Below are 13,706 nucleotides of genomic sequence, written 5' to 3'. Positions count from 1 at the left end.
CAGTCACCCAGCCTCCCGGCTGCTCGGGAACTACCGGGGGACGGCTAGCTGAAGCTACCTGTGGCTGTACCGCACCGGCTACAGGGGACTGGCTAACTATCTGAGCTACTGACTGTTCGGTGGTGCGGTACCCTGCCTCTAACTCACTGACCCTCGCCTCCAAAGCTACAAATAAACTACATTTATTACAAGTACCGTTATCACTAAAGGAGGACGAGGAGTAACTGAACATGTGGCACACAGGACAGGAGAGAGCAGGAGAGGAGAGAGGAGAGGAGAGAGACGCCATTGCTAAAGCTAGGCTAGTTAGTGTGGCTAACAGAAACTGGAGAAACTATCAGATTGTAGTTACTAGAGTTCAGAGAGCTGTTTATGCACAGACAGAACAAGTCAAAGAGTAGTGCAGAGATAAGTAGATAGTCGCTGATGTGTGAAATATACGGAAATCTGTTCAGGTGAGCAGAGCAGAGAGCACCGTGGCAACAACACAGATACCGGAAGTGACACAATACGTTACCGTAAAGCACCTCAGGAAACCAGACCAGTGTAACATTAAATGCACTGACATTAACTAACATGCACGGCATAAAACCACTATTTAGGACCACTCCACATTTGAGTAATATATCATTCAAAGTCTTTTCATGTGTTTTCAGCAACTATTTTCCAACATATTTAATGTATTTTCAAAGAAATCTCAGAATAGCCTTTACACAGACTTTAAAATAAGCCTTTTATATTTACAGATGCCATGGGTCCTATTCTATGGAGTCTGCCATGTCATTTGGACACTTTTGTGTTTTTCATGTGTTCTATACTTTCTCCTTCACGCTAGAAAGGAGAAGTGAGGCATTTTCAATTGGCAACGACATTGCTAGCTGCCATTCAATCCTACTCACCGATCCTCTTAATACAAAACATGATATCAGAACAAAATAGAACATTTAGTGGGTCTGCAAGGTCTCTCTTAAAGGCCTGGTCCTTGTTTGATTGTTTGAAGTCCTGTCATGTTTTTCTTTGTATGAGCATGACCTTGTGTCTATTTTTATTCTGAAATTACACAGACAAAGATGGTAAAACTCACCGTAGGCTCTGCACATGTAATCGTGACTTCATCATAAACTCACTGCTTCAAGTACCCAATGAGGACTTTTATGACTCTAAAATCATGGGACATATTGCTGTGCCCCCAGCTTTCCACTGGCCCAGTCTAAAGGTCTGAGCACAAACTGCACAGTTAATTAGTCGGACCTCATTCAATTGGCCGACTCAAGGTTATTTGTCTAATTATGTGCAGGTAGGGATAGTTATGCAAATACAGCTACGTGAACTGGTGGATTTTCTCATAATGACAAGGAGGTTGTTGTTCCTTGTCCTTGCCTTGAGGTGTGGTGGCACGGAGTCATGTATTTGATGGGCCTCTTCTCTTGTTTCAGGGTTCAGGTCAGTGTTTGTGTAGGAAGACGAAAGCTAATGGCCACTAAAGATTTATGAGTGGTATCTTCGACAGGATCCCATTCACAAATTTGAGGTGTCAGTTCTCGTGATTTACTTTGCCTTTATAAATATGACTGAAGTCCTCTCATTCTCCAACATGTTGACAATATTGGATAGATGGCAAACTGTGAGTATCACAAGATGTGAGGTGTTACTTCTCATAGTGAAACAATTTATTTTAAATTCAACAGTTCATATTTTCAGTTTATGTTCAACCCCTGAGACCACACAGCAGCCCAGAGCACCTGTTCTATATTTTGCCAGGACCGGCTTGAAATCATTTCAAGTGTATTGAAACAGTGACGATATAGTCCAGTGGAAAGTGGAAAGAGACCAAGACATTGTTTTGTTTTGCTCACATTACATCTCATAATCATCATCACTAAACAGTGGGACTTAAACTGGGTCTCACTGATTTCTGGGGGCACTGTTCACTGAAGAGTCGGCAGGGAGGACTGCCCAGGTTGTGTGGAATATTCCACATAAATTTGAAGATCTTTTCTAATATGAGTTGCCAAAGACAACAAGACAAAGATACCTACTACCACATTACTATTGTTTAATTTTCCGTAGATGGACAGCCGGACTTACCAGGCTCGCACTTCCATAGTTCGCTGAAGAGTTGGCAGGAAGGACTGATCGGGTCAGGCTGACTTTTACATTTAGCCTGATACTTTTATATTAATTGGCGAATTATTTTCTCATGTAGCTGTATCCTTTAAAAATAAATATTATTTAGAGTTATAGTGGTATTTGTTTGTTTGTTCTTTCTGATAAGTGTTTAATCAAATATTCATGGTATCTAATTAAAGAAAAAGTTGTGTTATTTAAAATGAAACAAACTCATGATTGTTCATTCCTGTTTGTTTTTTAGATCGAGCTTTCTGTTGATTGGATAGGAAAAGTTCTCAGTGGACTGCAGCAACATTGTACAGTTCTGCTTAGGTCTCGAGGGTTAATGATACAATACAACAATTCAAACTGAGTTTGTTCTCAGTGAAACTTTGCCTCCAAAAACTTAATGTAATGTTGAAGTTAACTGCAATCTGAAAAAACTTCAATCCATATCTCTCTTATGCATTAAATATGAGGCAACAATGAGTTGGCATTCCTCCTCTATAAATAATGAGGCAGAGTGAAACTATTGCATAAGCATAATGAGTCAGTGTTATAAAGGGATCACTTCTCAGTGCTTTATCTCCAGCTATATCTTTAAGCTTGACGTATGGTGAAGAAGGGGGCAGATGACTGATCCTAAAACAACCACAACACACAATAGCAACTTCAATGTATGACTAAATCTATAGCTAACTTTGCAGACATGATGTGGTGGAGGCTCAAGGCATTTACGGGCAACAACATTAATAAACATTGTCCTAGAGAGGTGCACTAGTACCTATTGTTTATTTCACTGTTTCAGCAAGGAAAGCTGTGCACTGTGCATTTTCTGGGAAAAAAAAAAAAAAAAGCCAAAGAAAAACATTTTTGAAAGTACTTCCATCCATCCATCCATTCTCTTCTTATCCGGGGTCAGGTTGCAGTGGCAGCAGGTTTAACAGGGAACTCCAGACGTCCTTCTCCCCAGCAACACAATGCAGCTTCTCCTGGGGGATCCCGAGGCGTTCAAGGCTAGATGGGCTATATAGTCCCTTCAGAGGTTTCTGGGTCTGCCCCGGGGTCTCCTGCCAGTTGGACATGCCCGGAACACCTCCAAAGGGAGGCGCCCAGGGAGCATCCTAATCAGATAAAAAATATTTTTGAAAGTACTTTTTGTCGAGAAAACAAATAAAAATGCTCTCCTGGCATATAGATATCAGTTTTCATTCTCAAAACTTAAGGAGAGGCTGTACTTTAGTCAGAAAATGTCATGAATCCAAATGTCCTAATCCAAAACAGATTACTATTATTATCATCACCATCATTTTGCATGGAGATAATGGGGATTAAGATAAGGTTTCATGTGCTGTATGTGTTTTGTATAACAATAGTCCCACTCTACTGTACAGACCATCCTACCCGCTGTCTAACATCAATTCACCTGAGTGGCTGGATTATTTTATTGGTTTTATTCACAAGGTTAACTGCACAATAAGCACTGCCTATCAGAAAGCTTTTGCAGTTTTTCTACCTAGTGACTTACTAAGGCAAGACCATGATAGGACACCTTTACTTTTTCAATACAGTCTGAATTCCAGCGCAGTAGAGACAAAAAATATATACATAATATACATTTTCACTGGCCCTGATGTAAGTGGAGTCACAGCAAAACGTTGCAAGTCACATAAGCCAGAAAACGTTTTTTTGGCTTCTAACTGTGTTCCTTTAATGCATCTTTACTTACTTTTCAACACTTTTATACTTTGGTTACATCTTGAAGCACTTTTATTGTCCTGTTTGACTTTGGTCTGTCTGACACAGAGCTCCAGGATGAGCACGTCCATAGTTTCTTAATTAAAGACAAAAGCAGACAGAGGGAAGACTGTGGAACAACAGCAGCTTTTCAATTATTTATTGACTTTCGACTCAGAAAGTGCACTTCAGCCTCCCAACACACACATAGAACTGCCACGATGCATAGTGTAGCTTAGTGCTGTTTATGTCACAAACAACTCAAAGGACTAAGAGGACTACTCTCAATCGAGCTGATTTGTAAAATCCTAATTCACATGCTAACTGCTGTCCAAGTCAGAAACAGTGAGCAGTTATCTCCAGTGATTAGGAACGCTGCTTCTGAAGGGGTTCCTCTCTGGTTCGTGTTAATTATTTTCATTCATACGATTCAACCTGTGGGTTGAATAAAAGTTCAGAGGTGCCCTGTGGATTGTAGACCAACACTCAGAGGGTGAGCCTTAGAATGTAATCTCACATGACCTGAACAGTCTCAGTCTTACCTCTAAGGGAGACTGATTCCACTGGGATGCCTTCAGGCATGGAATACCCAGTGGTATTATTATTTAAGGTTATTTTAAACCAGTGAAAATCTTCTTTGTCACTCAGTTTTCTGTGGCAAGTGTCACTGAAGTGAAGGCAGTATGATTACCATGAAAACATTTTAACAAGTTTACAATAAACACTTTTTTGGTCGTACACAACACCCCATACAAGTCAAATACAAAATGGATCCAGGCTATTACTGAGTATACAGAGGGGATGTACAGTAAGCCATGGTCATGATTAGGATCTTAACTTCAGCCTTAACCAAATGTTGTTACCTCTTTCCAATGAATTAACTGGAAAACTAGAACATTCAGTTTATACTGTCATCAAATCATTATTCTGTGGTGGAGTAACACTGTCTTTACTTTTAGTCCATCTGGATTAAATAGTTTTGTAGTCGTCTGTAGTAAAATTGCATTGACCTGTTAGATGAAATACATTGTGATGACCAACAAATCACTACAGATGGCAGTTTGGCATTTCATTTATACATTGATTAGAAAGTGATCTCTTTTTATCAGTGTTATACATGCTCCGGTGCTCAAAACTGAGATTTGTTCATTGTTTTAATGAATTTACATTGTCCGTGACATTATAAGTGTGCCAAGGCCATTATAAGCATGGCTGCTGTAAATGATTAACAGGATATACACAAATGAATTCTCAGTCACACACACACACACACATACACACATATATATATTGTGCTTGATGAATGTCTAATACATTCAGCAAAATCTCAAACATCCCTTAACTGCTTGCATTAGCAGCAGCAGTGCAGTATATTTGTGTATTTATTTATTCTCCTGGCTACTTCTTTTTATTACTCTTGACGGATATTTGTTTCTTTTATATTTTTTGAAAAAAAAGAAAAAAAAAGCAGCACACGATTAGTCAACCTGAGGACTTGACAAGTCCTTGTAGGAAATATAAATTTATTTCCTGTTCCCTACTTCTCCTCTTGTTTCCATGGCAACATGACAGGGAATGAAGGACAAGCTATTGGCTCTAAAGTTTCTCAGTGTACTAATGAAAATGCTCCAGGAAGTGCTCAGCCGTCTGTGCTGTAAATTATTATATAGCTACAAGAGTCCTTTCCCAAAAACAGCAGTCATCCAGAGAAAGGGATTTCAGAGTTTAAGAGTCTCTTACATCTGCCTGTTATATCCTTCTTTGCTCACAGCGAGCATTATGAGACCCCAATCTTATCAAATGATCACTGATACTGTGTATTGTCATTGTCACTCCTCAGTAAGATAAAACCACCACGTAGAGGTGTGCAGATGTTTGCATCTGTATCGATGTAAAAAACAATCGCAGTGCTTTTGATTTAGCTGCCCTGTCACAGTCAGCAAAGGCAGTGTGAGAAAGTGAACGAGGAGGATTGGGACCTATTTAATGAATAATCAAACAAACTGGTAATTAGGTTTTGTGCTTAAAACTGTATTCCCTCAGAAAAAAAAATAAGAAAGGCCCTGCAGTTATATTTTTAAACTCAGTAATTAAAGTTGACTGAAATTTCTCTCTCAAGCTGATTTTCATGGATTATCTTTCCTTTCACAGTCTGTCAGATGCAACTAGTGTAAACACAAATACCAGCTGCAGCATCTCACTTATAAAAGCAAACATCTTCTTGCAGGAACAGGTTCACGTTGTCAGAGGAAATAGACGAGCAGCTTTAGATTGCAGCCGTAAAGATGAACCACACAGATTCTGTACAGTACAGTTTCTGTATCAAATGTTACTGTCCTGCAATTGACCAAGCCACAGCAGGCGTTTCACTCAATCTGTTATGCTTTGCTGTGCCTTAGATTTTTATTGCTGCATCACTCTTGATACCCTCACAAATATGTCGACTGTGAGTTGCATTAGAGCGCCTACAAGATATATGTCGGATAAGAGTCACTTGAGGTATTTTTAAAGCAGCATCATTTGACTTTTGTTGGCCACTTTGGGGCAGCAGAACACGCTGTACACACAGTGTTGACGTATCATCAGAGTTTAAAGCTGCCACTGTGAAGTTGTTAGCGGACATCTAGCAAACACACACAACAACAGAACAAATTCATTTCGAGTTTCTGGCCAACTACTCAATAATAAATATTCAATATTACTTTACATGTTTTACCTACATGTTCTGTTTTGGTCTACACCACCTGCCGAGGCTCTTTAGCTGCTAAATGCTTAACTATGTTACTGGTACTGATACTTTTTTCTTTTTTTTTCAGCTGAGAACTACGGAGCCCCTAAAGTACGGAGCCCCTACGGAGCCCCTAAAGGGACATGGTGAAAGAAAAAAAGGGACATGGTGAAAGAAAAAAAAATGGAAGTGTTTCTGGTGCGCACCAGAAAGTTTCTCGTGCGCACCAGAAACTTTCTCGTGCGCACCAGAAACTTTCTCGTGCTCACCAGAAACTTTCCCATGCGCACTTGAAACTTTCTCGTGCGCACCAGAAACTTTTTAGTGGGCACCACCAGAAAAGTTTCTGGTGCGCACGAGAAACTTTCTGGTGCGCACCAGAAACACTTCCATTTTTTTTTCTTTCACCATGTCCCTTTTTTTCTTTCACCATGTCCCTTTAGGGGCTCCGTAGAGAACAGCTGCTGGCTTGCAACAAGGTTGACCTAACCAAAACAGAAAGTTGTAGGCTGTAGAACCAAAACAGTGTGCTGAAAGATGCTAAAATTCTCCCCCTATCACATTTAAGAAACTAGTTTGATCCATTGTTACTATAAAGAAATATTGATTAGAGCAGCTTTACAATTTTGCTCCAAAAATGGTGTGTGTCTGTGGTTACGGGTCTTGTGAAAGGTATATGTATCGAGTCTGCAATGAATGTGACAAACAGCTGAAACAACATTTTTAAGTAGTATGCAGACCAAGTGTTGCCCCTGTTGCAGGTTAAAGATCAGTACAGGCTTTCTAAAAAATCAATGCAGGTCATGTAACGCCAGTGCTGGGTATGATATCACTTCCATATGTCCCTACTTGACATTCACTGTCATTAATCTGAGATAACGACAGCTGTAAACTTAAGTTAATGTTACAAACCTGACCCAAGGATGCCGTCAAGTCATATTGGGTCAGAGAGGAGCAAAAATGTTGATACAGCACTCGTTACTCCCGTGATTCACAATCACACGCTGACATGCCATGAAATCAATATGAAGCCGAGTAATAAGAGCAAGCAATCAGTGGCCTTATGAGAAGCAGGTTGGGTGCCATACTTATACATCGCTCTGGTGACACACAGCAACACTCGTAGCTAAAGGACATGCTAGATTTAGTACAGTGATGTTATGCTGTGAGGAAGACAATTTGGCATTAAAGATGGTTTTGGCGCAGTGTAATGTTTTTAGTGAGAAACATGTCAGTGTGGAGCAGTATGCATCTCTTCTAATGACTTTGTACACAGAATCCTGCTGATGTGCAGAAATTCATACCTTCTAAATACACAAACAGAGACAGACTGGAGAGCAAGGGACACATCAGTTAGTTAGTGATGAAAAAAAGATCTGTATTTAAAGGACAACACAGAAAACCTATTAGAACTGTCAGAAAAACAATTTAATTAAAGAGAAAGTTGCTAATCAAAAAAATCCATACAAAGAAATAAATAAAAATATATGAAAGGCTTTAAATAAAAATGTCTTCAGAGAAGATTTAAAGGATGATAAATGTTGGTGCTAATATGGGATTTAACTAATGAGGCACCATGCACCATGCACACAGTATCATTGTCATGTACTTTTGTGTGAAAGGGGCTTATTAGTGTGCCTGATAGTGCAAAGCACAAGGGATATTATAATATTGCCACATATTGTTTTATTAGTGTGCAGTATTCACCATACGTTTAATTCTTAAATTAGACTATATATATATATATATCTAATATATACTATATATATATATATATATATAATTGTGTCTAATTTAATTGTGTGTATATATACAATTAAATGAGACTGTAGACACTGAAGGAAAACCACAGCATTTAGCAGAGTTGTGCAAATTGAGTCCAAAGTGCAACAGTAGTCATTGCAACAGAGAATATGACAATAGTAGTGATAGTATAGTAATAATAGTAATAGTCAATAGTTTATTGTCTTTTGTTTAGTCCATGCCATGACTGAGAGCTGTCGTACAGTCGTTTTTGAAACTATATTATTTCATAGTTGAAAGATATGTGTGTTTAATGGCAGATGCATATTTACACATTCAACACCATCAGTATTTATTATTATCTTACCATATTTATTTTAAAAAGTCTCTCTTCCAGCTGTGTTTTGGTCTTCCCCAACTTCTGAGACAAAATTGCTAACTTTGTTTGTCTCTGACTGTGGGTTGAACAGATGGTGTACAGTGAATCAGCATCTTTTTCTTTTCTTTTTTTGTTTTTTGTTTTACCAGACTCTTGCTACAGTATAATGGGTTATGAGTTAGTTTGTGGGCCAAAAAGCCAAAACAATAAAATAAAAAGGGCTAAATGCTCAATGGGAGACGTTTTTTAAATCTGTGGGTTACCATTTGTAAAATATCCATCACTTGAGTGAAACAACAAGCACAACCTCCATCTACATGCTAAAAGAAAAACATGGCACGTCACCCTCACCTGCTGGCGGTACGGACGTTCTTTATTTAGCTATTTGGGCTCCCTGCATGCAAATGTTTGACCACAACAATCCCTCATCCCCCAACACTATTTTGCAAAGACACCATTGCTGCATCCAGAGCTTATTGCTGCATAAGACGATTATGACTCATTGAAAGAAATGCAAACAAGCTTGACAGTTTTTTGGTCTATTATATGACTGAATGACTGAATTTTCTCTGGTGCTGACACAGTACTGTAGAGATCTGGCTATGTGAGACTCCGCGACACACATTATTTGATCTATTATTGACAAAGGCAATTATATTTAAGTTCTTTGCTCCATAGTTAAGTAAATAGCCATATTTAAGTTGATAACAGCCTGATAATATCCTGCAAAGAGTTATTGACTTTGCCATTTACACAGGCTCATTTCTGAAGATGTCCAACTTATTCCTCAATTCTAGTAACTGAACTAACTTTAAAGTGTCAGGTATTACCTTTTAGCCAAATGAGGTCATTTAAAATGATGCTTTGATGAAGCATTAGCTGTGAGCGGATCAATTCTAGACGTATGCACTCATACAATACAGCTTACCTTAATCACGGCAGTGGAGTTTTTCTTGGCTCTCATTTCTCTTGTTTACTGCTCAAACCACCTGGATCATTAAGTAAACATTGGATATCCACCAAGTTCTCAACGGCTTTGTGCTCATTTTGACTGAAGGCTTCCTTCCCTAACCTTTCCCGGCGAAAAAAATGATTGACAGATGTTTGTTTTCTTCCTGCATGCAGAGGAGTGAAGATATACCCACATTCCTCTAACTGCTCTTTACATGCACAAATAATCTCGACAACAACAACAGCGACATCCTGTCTGGAGCTTGACACTTTGAGAGAGGCTGGCTAGAATGCAGTGATAATGAGAGTGAGTGGGAGGGAAGGAGGGACAGTGAGAATTGCTTCTAGTCTTAGATGTTGTGCCATCTCTTTATCATCCTTCCATTTTTTCCTCCCTCATGCACTTCACAAACAGCTTCTGTCTCTCATTCCCTACTCTCTCGTTCACTTTTTTATTTATTTATTTTATTTTTTGGGGTAGACAGAGTATGCCTTCTCTCTCCCTCTCTTGCACCAGGTCTTTCATCCTGATCCTACCTTGCATCTCTTCCCTGGGTCAGTTCTCAGCATTCTGTCCCTCCCCTTTCCCTGCGTTTCCTTTCTTTCTTCTGCTCATATATATATATATTTTTATTACTTTTTGTTTTAAGATCACATCAAGGGACAATGAAAGTTTGTCAAACTGCAGAGCTGAATCACCCTGACCTGTGTTCTTGGAAGGACCATTGTTACTGTCAGTAGTGTCAGCAGAATTCTACCTGCTGTGGCTTTTAAGAAATGTTTCACTAATAGTTTGCTGTTGGTGAAAATTCTTCTAAGAGATGCCTGGATGTGTAAAAAGCACAGCGTAAACCCTTGAAGTGATAGTCAAAAAATGATCTTTTGTGTATCACTTTTTTGCTTCGCTCTCTTCGCTCTCTTTGTTCCAGTAGTGCTTTTAAAATGTGGCTCTTACGTTTTTTCTGATTCTCTCTATAGACGTGAGACACAGTGAGAGAGCGTTACAGTGCTTTTCCTGACACGTATACGCTCAACTCATCATAACAAAAGTAATGTAAGGGCAAATATAAAATAAAAACAGCTTTGAATTTTAACATTTCATGAAATATTACTAAAGTACTGTACATATGTAAAATGATGATATGAAATATTGGCACAGACTGTTATGTTAGCGATGAGTTAGCATTGCTTTTTCTTCCTGTTTCTCGCTGTGATAATGTTAATATATTTTAGTTTTCCAAGGCTCACTGCACACACAGTAGCTGAAGCTAAATGAATACAGAGTCTTATTTCATTGGTACTTGAGCTGACAGACAGTCTACATATCATTGGCTTATAAAGTGCTACAGCCAACATGTTAGCTCTCCCTCTGCTCTCCACCAACTTCAGAGAAAAACATCTGGCTCATTTCCATCTCTAGCTTTGTCTTTCCACCATGTGGTGCTTAGCAGGTAGTGTACAGTGTATGTGAAAGCTTCTTTTGTTGTGTTAATAAAACAGCTGTGTGCAGCTGAAAACAAGGTGTTTGAGATAAAACAGGAAATGCGTTGTGAAACCAAAAAATGCATAGAGCTGCAGAGTTGGATATTATTATTTTCTGGGTGTGAACTACACCACACAGAGACATTTTTTTCAGTGCTTGAATGATTAATGGAGCTTTAAATATCTCTGACACTCTGTTTTTTGTGTAGATGTTAAAAGGATTCACAGCTTTTAACCTTTCTTTTCTGTGTGAATTCTCTCCCACTACACATCAGCAGACAGACATATGTAATTATGAACCTGAATTAAAACAGGAAAGTGGCACAATCGCTTCTGTTTCGGGTTAAAGTTGGTCACACAGTACAACTGATTTGTTTGAATGTGAATTGAAAGGACATTTTTCTAAATTTATATATATAAAAAAATGGCATTTTTTTCTAAATTTAAAATTTTTTCACTTTTATTTAGTCAAAAAAAGATGTTGTATGTATGTATTAGCAAAAACATACACTGTTAAAAACGGTGAAATACTGGCAGCTGTGGTTGCCAGAATCTTACCATAATAAATATGGTATACCTTTTTCTAAGATTAAGCTAAAAAGGATGTTTGCACTGTTGATTTCATGTTTAAGGTTGGCGCTTTATTACATATTTTAAAATGTCTGTAGATTTCACAGTGAAAAACCATGACAATAAAAGAGACCACAAAAAATTATATATATACCTTTATTTATACAGAATTTTAAGGTAAATAAAATGTGGCATATTTTACAGCTTGGTTTGGCAGTTTTTTACATTGTAAATAAAAACAATTGTACATTTTTCATTTTTTTGGCACAGACAGTACTGATCCCTGATCAGTCTACTGACTTAAGTTACAGTGATGACATCTTTGCTGTATATCAAAAGTAAAGACAGACAATCCATACTTGTGATACATTACATTATCATACATTAAAGATGGGAAACACATTATGTGAACGTCATTATAACATTGTTGTTGATGTTGTGAGTAATGATATGCTGCTTGTTTTGATTCATCTCTGACTTTAAGGTGCCCAGGAGGCATATGAACAGTATCTTATCACAGTTTGAGCCAAAGACATTAATATCTCAACAGAGTCATTTAATTGCAGCATTGTAATATGAATATAATGAAGACTGTATCAGTACTTATAGAAGTACCTGTGTTTGGAGTAAATGAAAGTTTAATTAATGAAGGTACACATGATTGGTGTGTATTTATCTTTCCATAAATAAAGATAGACAAGTATTACAGGTTCTTTAGAGCATACCCAGATACCTGCTTTATTATTCACACTGCACAGATCACTTTGTACTACTGAGGTAGAGTGAGTGAGTTGTGTCTTCAAAATTCTTGAACAACTTGGAGTGTCGTTTAGCTCAGTTGGTCGAGCATCCGCCTCACGTACAAAGGCTCAGTCCAGGGTTTGAATCCGACCTGTGGCTGTTTCCTGCATGTCAGTCCCCATCTCTCTCTCTCTCCCCATGTTCCTGTCACTCTTCAGCTGTCTCTGTCAAATGAAGCTAGGGGTAGTAGTGAGGGGCATAGTGGAACGTTTATTTCTTGAATGAGATTAACCAATCAGACTGTACATGCACAAGCCTGATTTAGATATTTTAGTCACTACAAGACTGAATTAGCAAGGCAATTTAGTCTTTATATGTGTGGTATTTATTCAGATCTCTACAAACCTTAACATCAGTTGGCTTGGACTAGAAATCATCTCTGTTGCAGGTCGTTGCTGAGGGTTTCACTTCTTGCTTGAGTAGTAAACAGGGTTCTATTACATATATATGAGTCTACTGACAAGACTGATTGTTATTTCCAGTTGTTACTCAGGCTGCATGTATCTCCATGGAAACACAAATAACATGCAAAAATATATGTATTTTTTCAGCACAAATTTCCCGACAATATGAATACATTTTCGCTATATTTTTTTTATTTAGTTGGTAACAGTGCAGGGTGTGCTTTGCTGTCATTGTTGGCATGACAGTGATGTTGTCAGGTCTGCATCTTTCTCTCATTTAACATTGTATAATATATATGTTGTATAAGTATAAAAACCAAATGCACTGCTATAACTGACAACTCAGCCTACTCCTTTTACTGATGATGGAGATCATGAGATGCAGTTTGAAAGCTGCAAGTGGAGTGAGATAAGTTGATTTTGTCAAACTGTATTGACGTTTGTTCATTATGGAATCCAGACGGATAGTCACTGCAACACTGTGCACAGCATGTTTGCTGCGATGACCTGCTGCATCATCTACATATTGTTTAACTTATTTTTTGTCTGCGTCCTCACACGGTTCTTATTCTTATATTTTATAAAGATGGCAAAAACAGAACACTCTTTAAGACACATAACAAAAGGTACGTTCACTGTAACACTGTGTTATCTCAGCAAGCTTCCGTTTGCAAGTCAAAAAAGCCCTATCCCTCTTCCTATTCTGTGCAACAAGCCAGAAGGAGGAAAAGTATTGAAGTTTTATAAAGGACCTTCTGCTGAGAACAGTATTTGTTAAGGTGAATTTATTGTTCGGCAGAAC

The 13,706-nt window shown here is 38.2% G+C and overlaps 1 protein-coding gene across 1 annotated transcript in view; it reads left to right on the top strand.

Annotated features, from left to right (window-relative positions):
• The window catches only part of lingo1a (leucine rich repeat and Ig domain containing 1a), a 128,819-nt gene that overhangs the window by 23,959 nt on the left and 91,154 nt on the right, over window positions 1-13,706 (top strand). The gene's annotated exons all lie outside the window — the stretch shown is intronic.

The sequence above is a fragment of the Larimichthys crocea genome, chromosome XVI (genome assembly GCF_000972845.2).
Source record: "Larimichthys crocea isolate SSNF chromosome XVI, L_crocea_2.0, whole genome shotgun sequence".
Classification (NCBI taxonomy): Eukaryota; Metazoa; Chordata; class Actinopteri; family Sciaenidae; genus Larimichthys; species Larimichthys crocea.
Note: the sequence above shows the minus strand (reverse complement) of the source record. Positions and strands in the feature narration are given on the sequence as shown.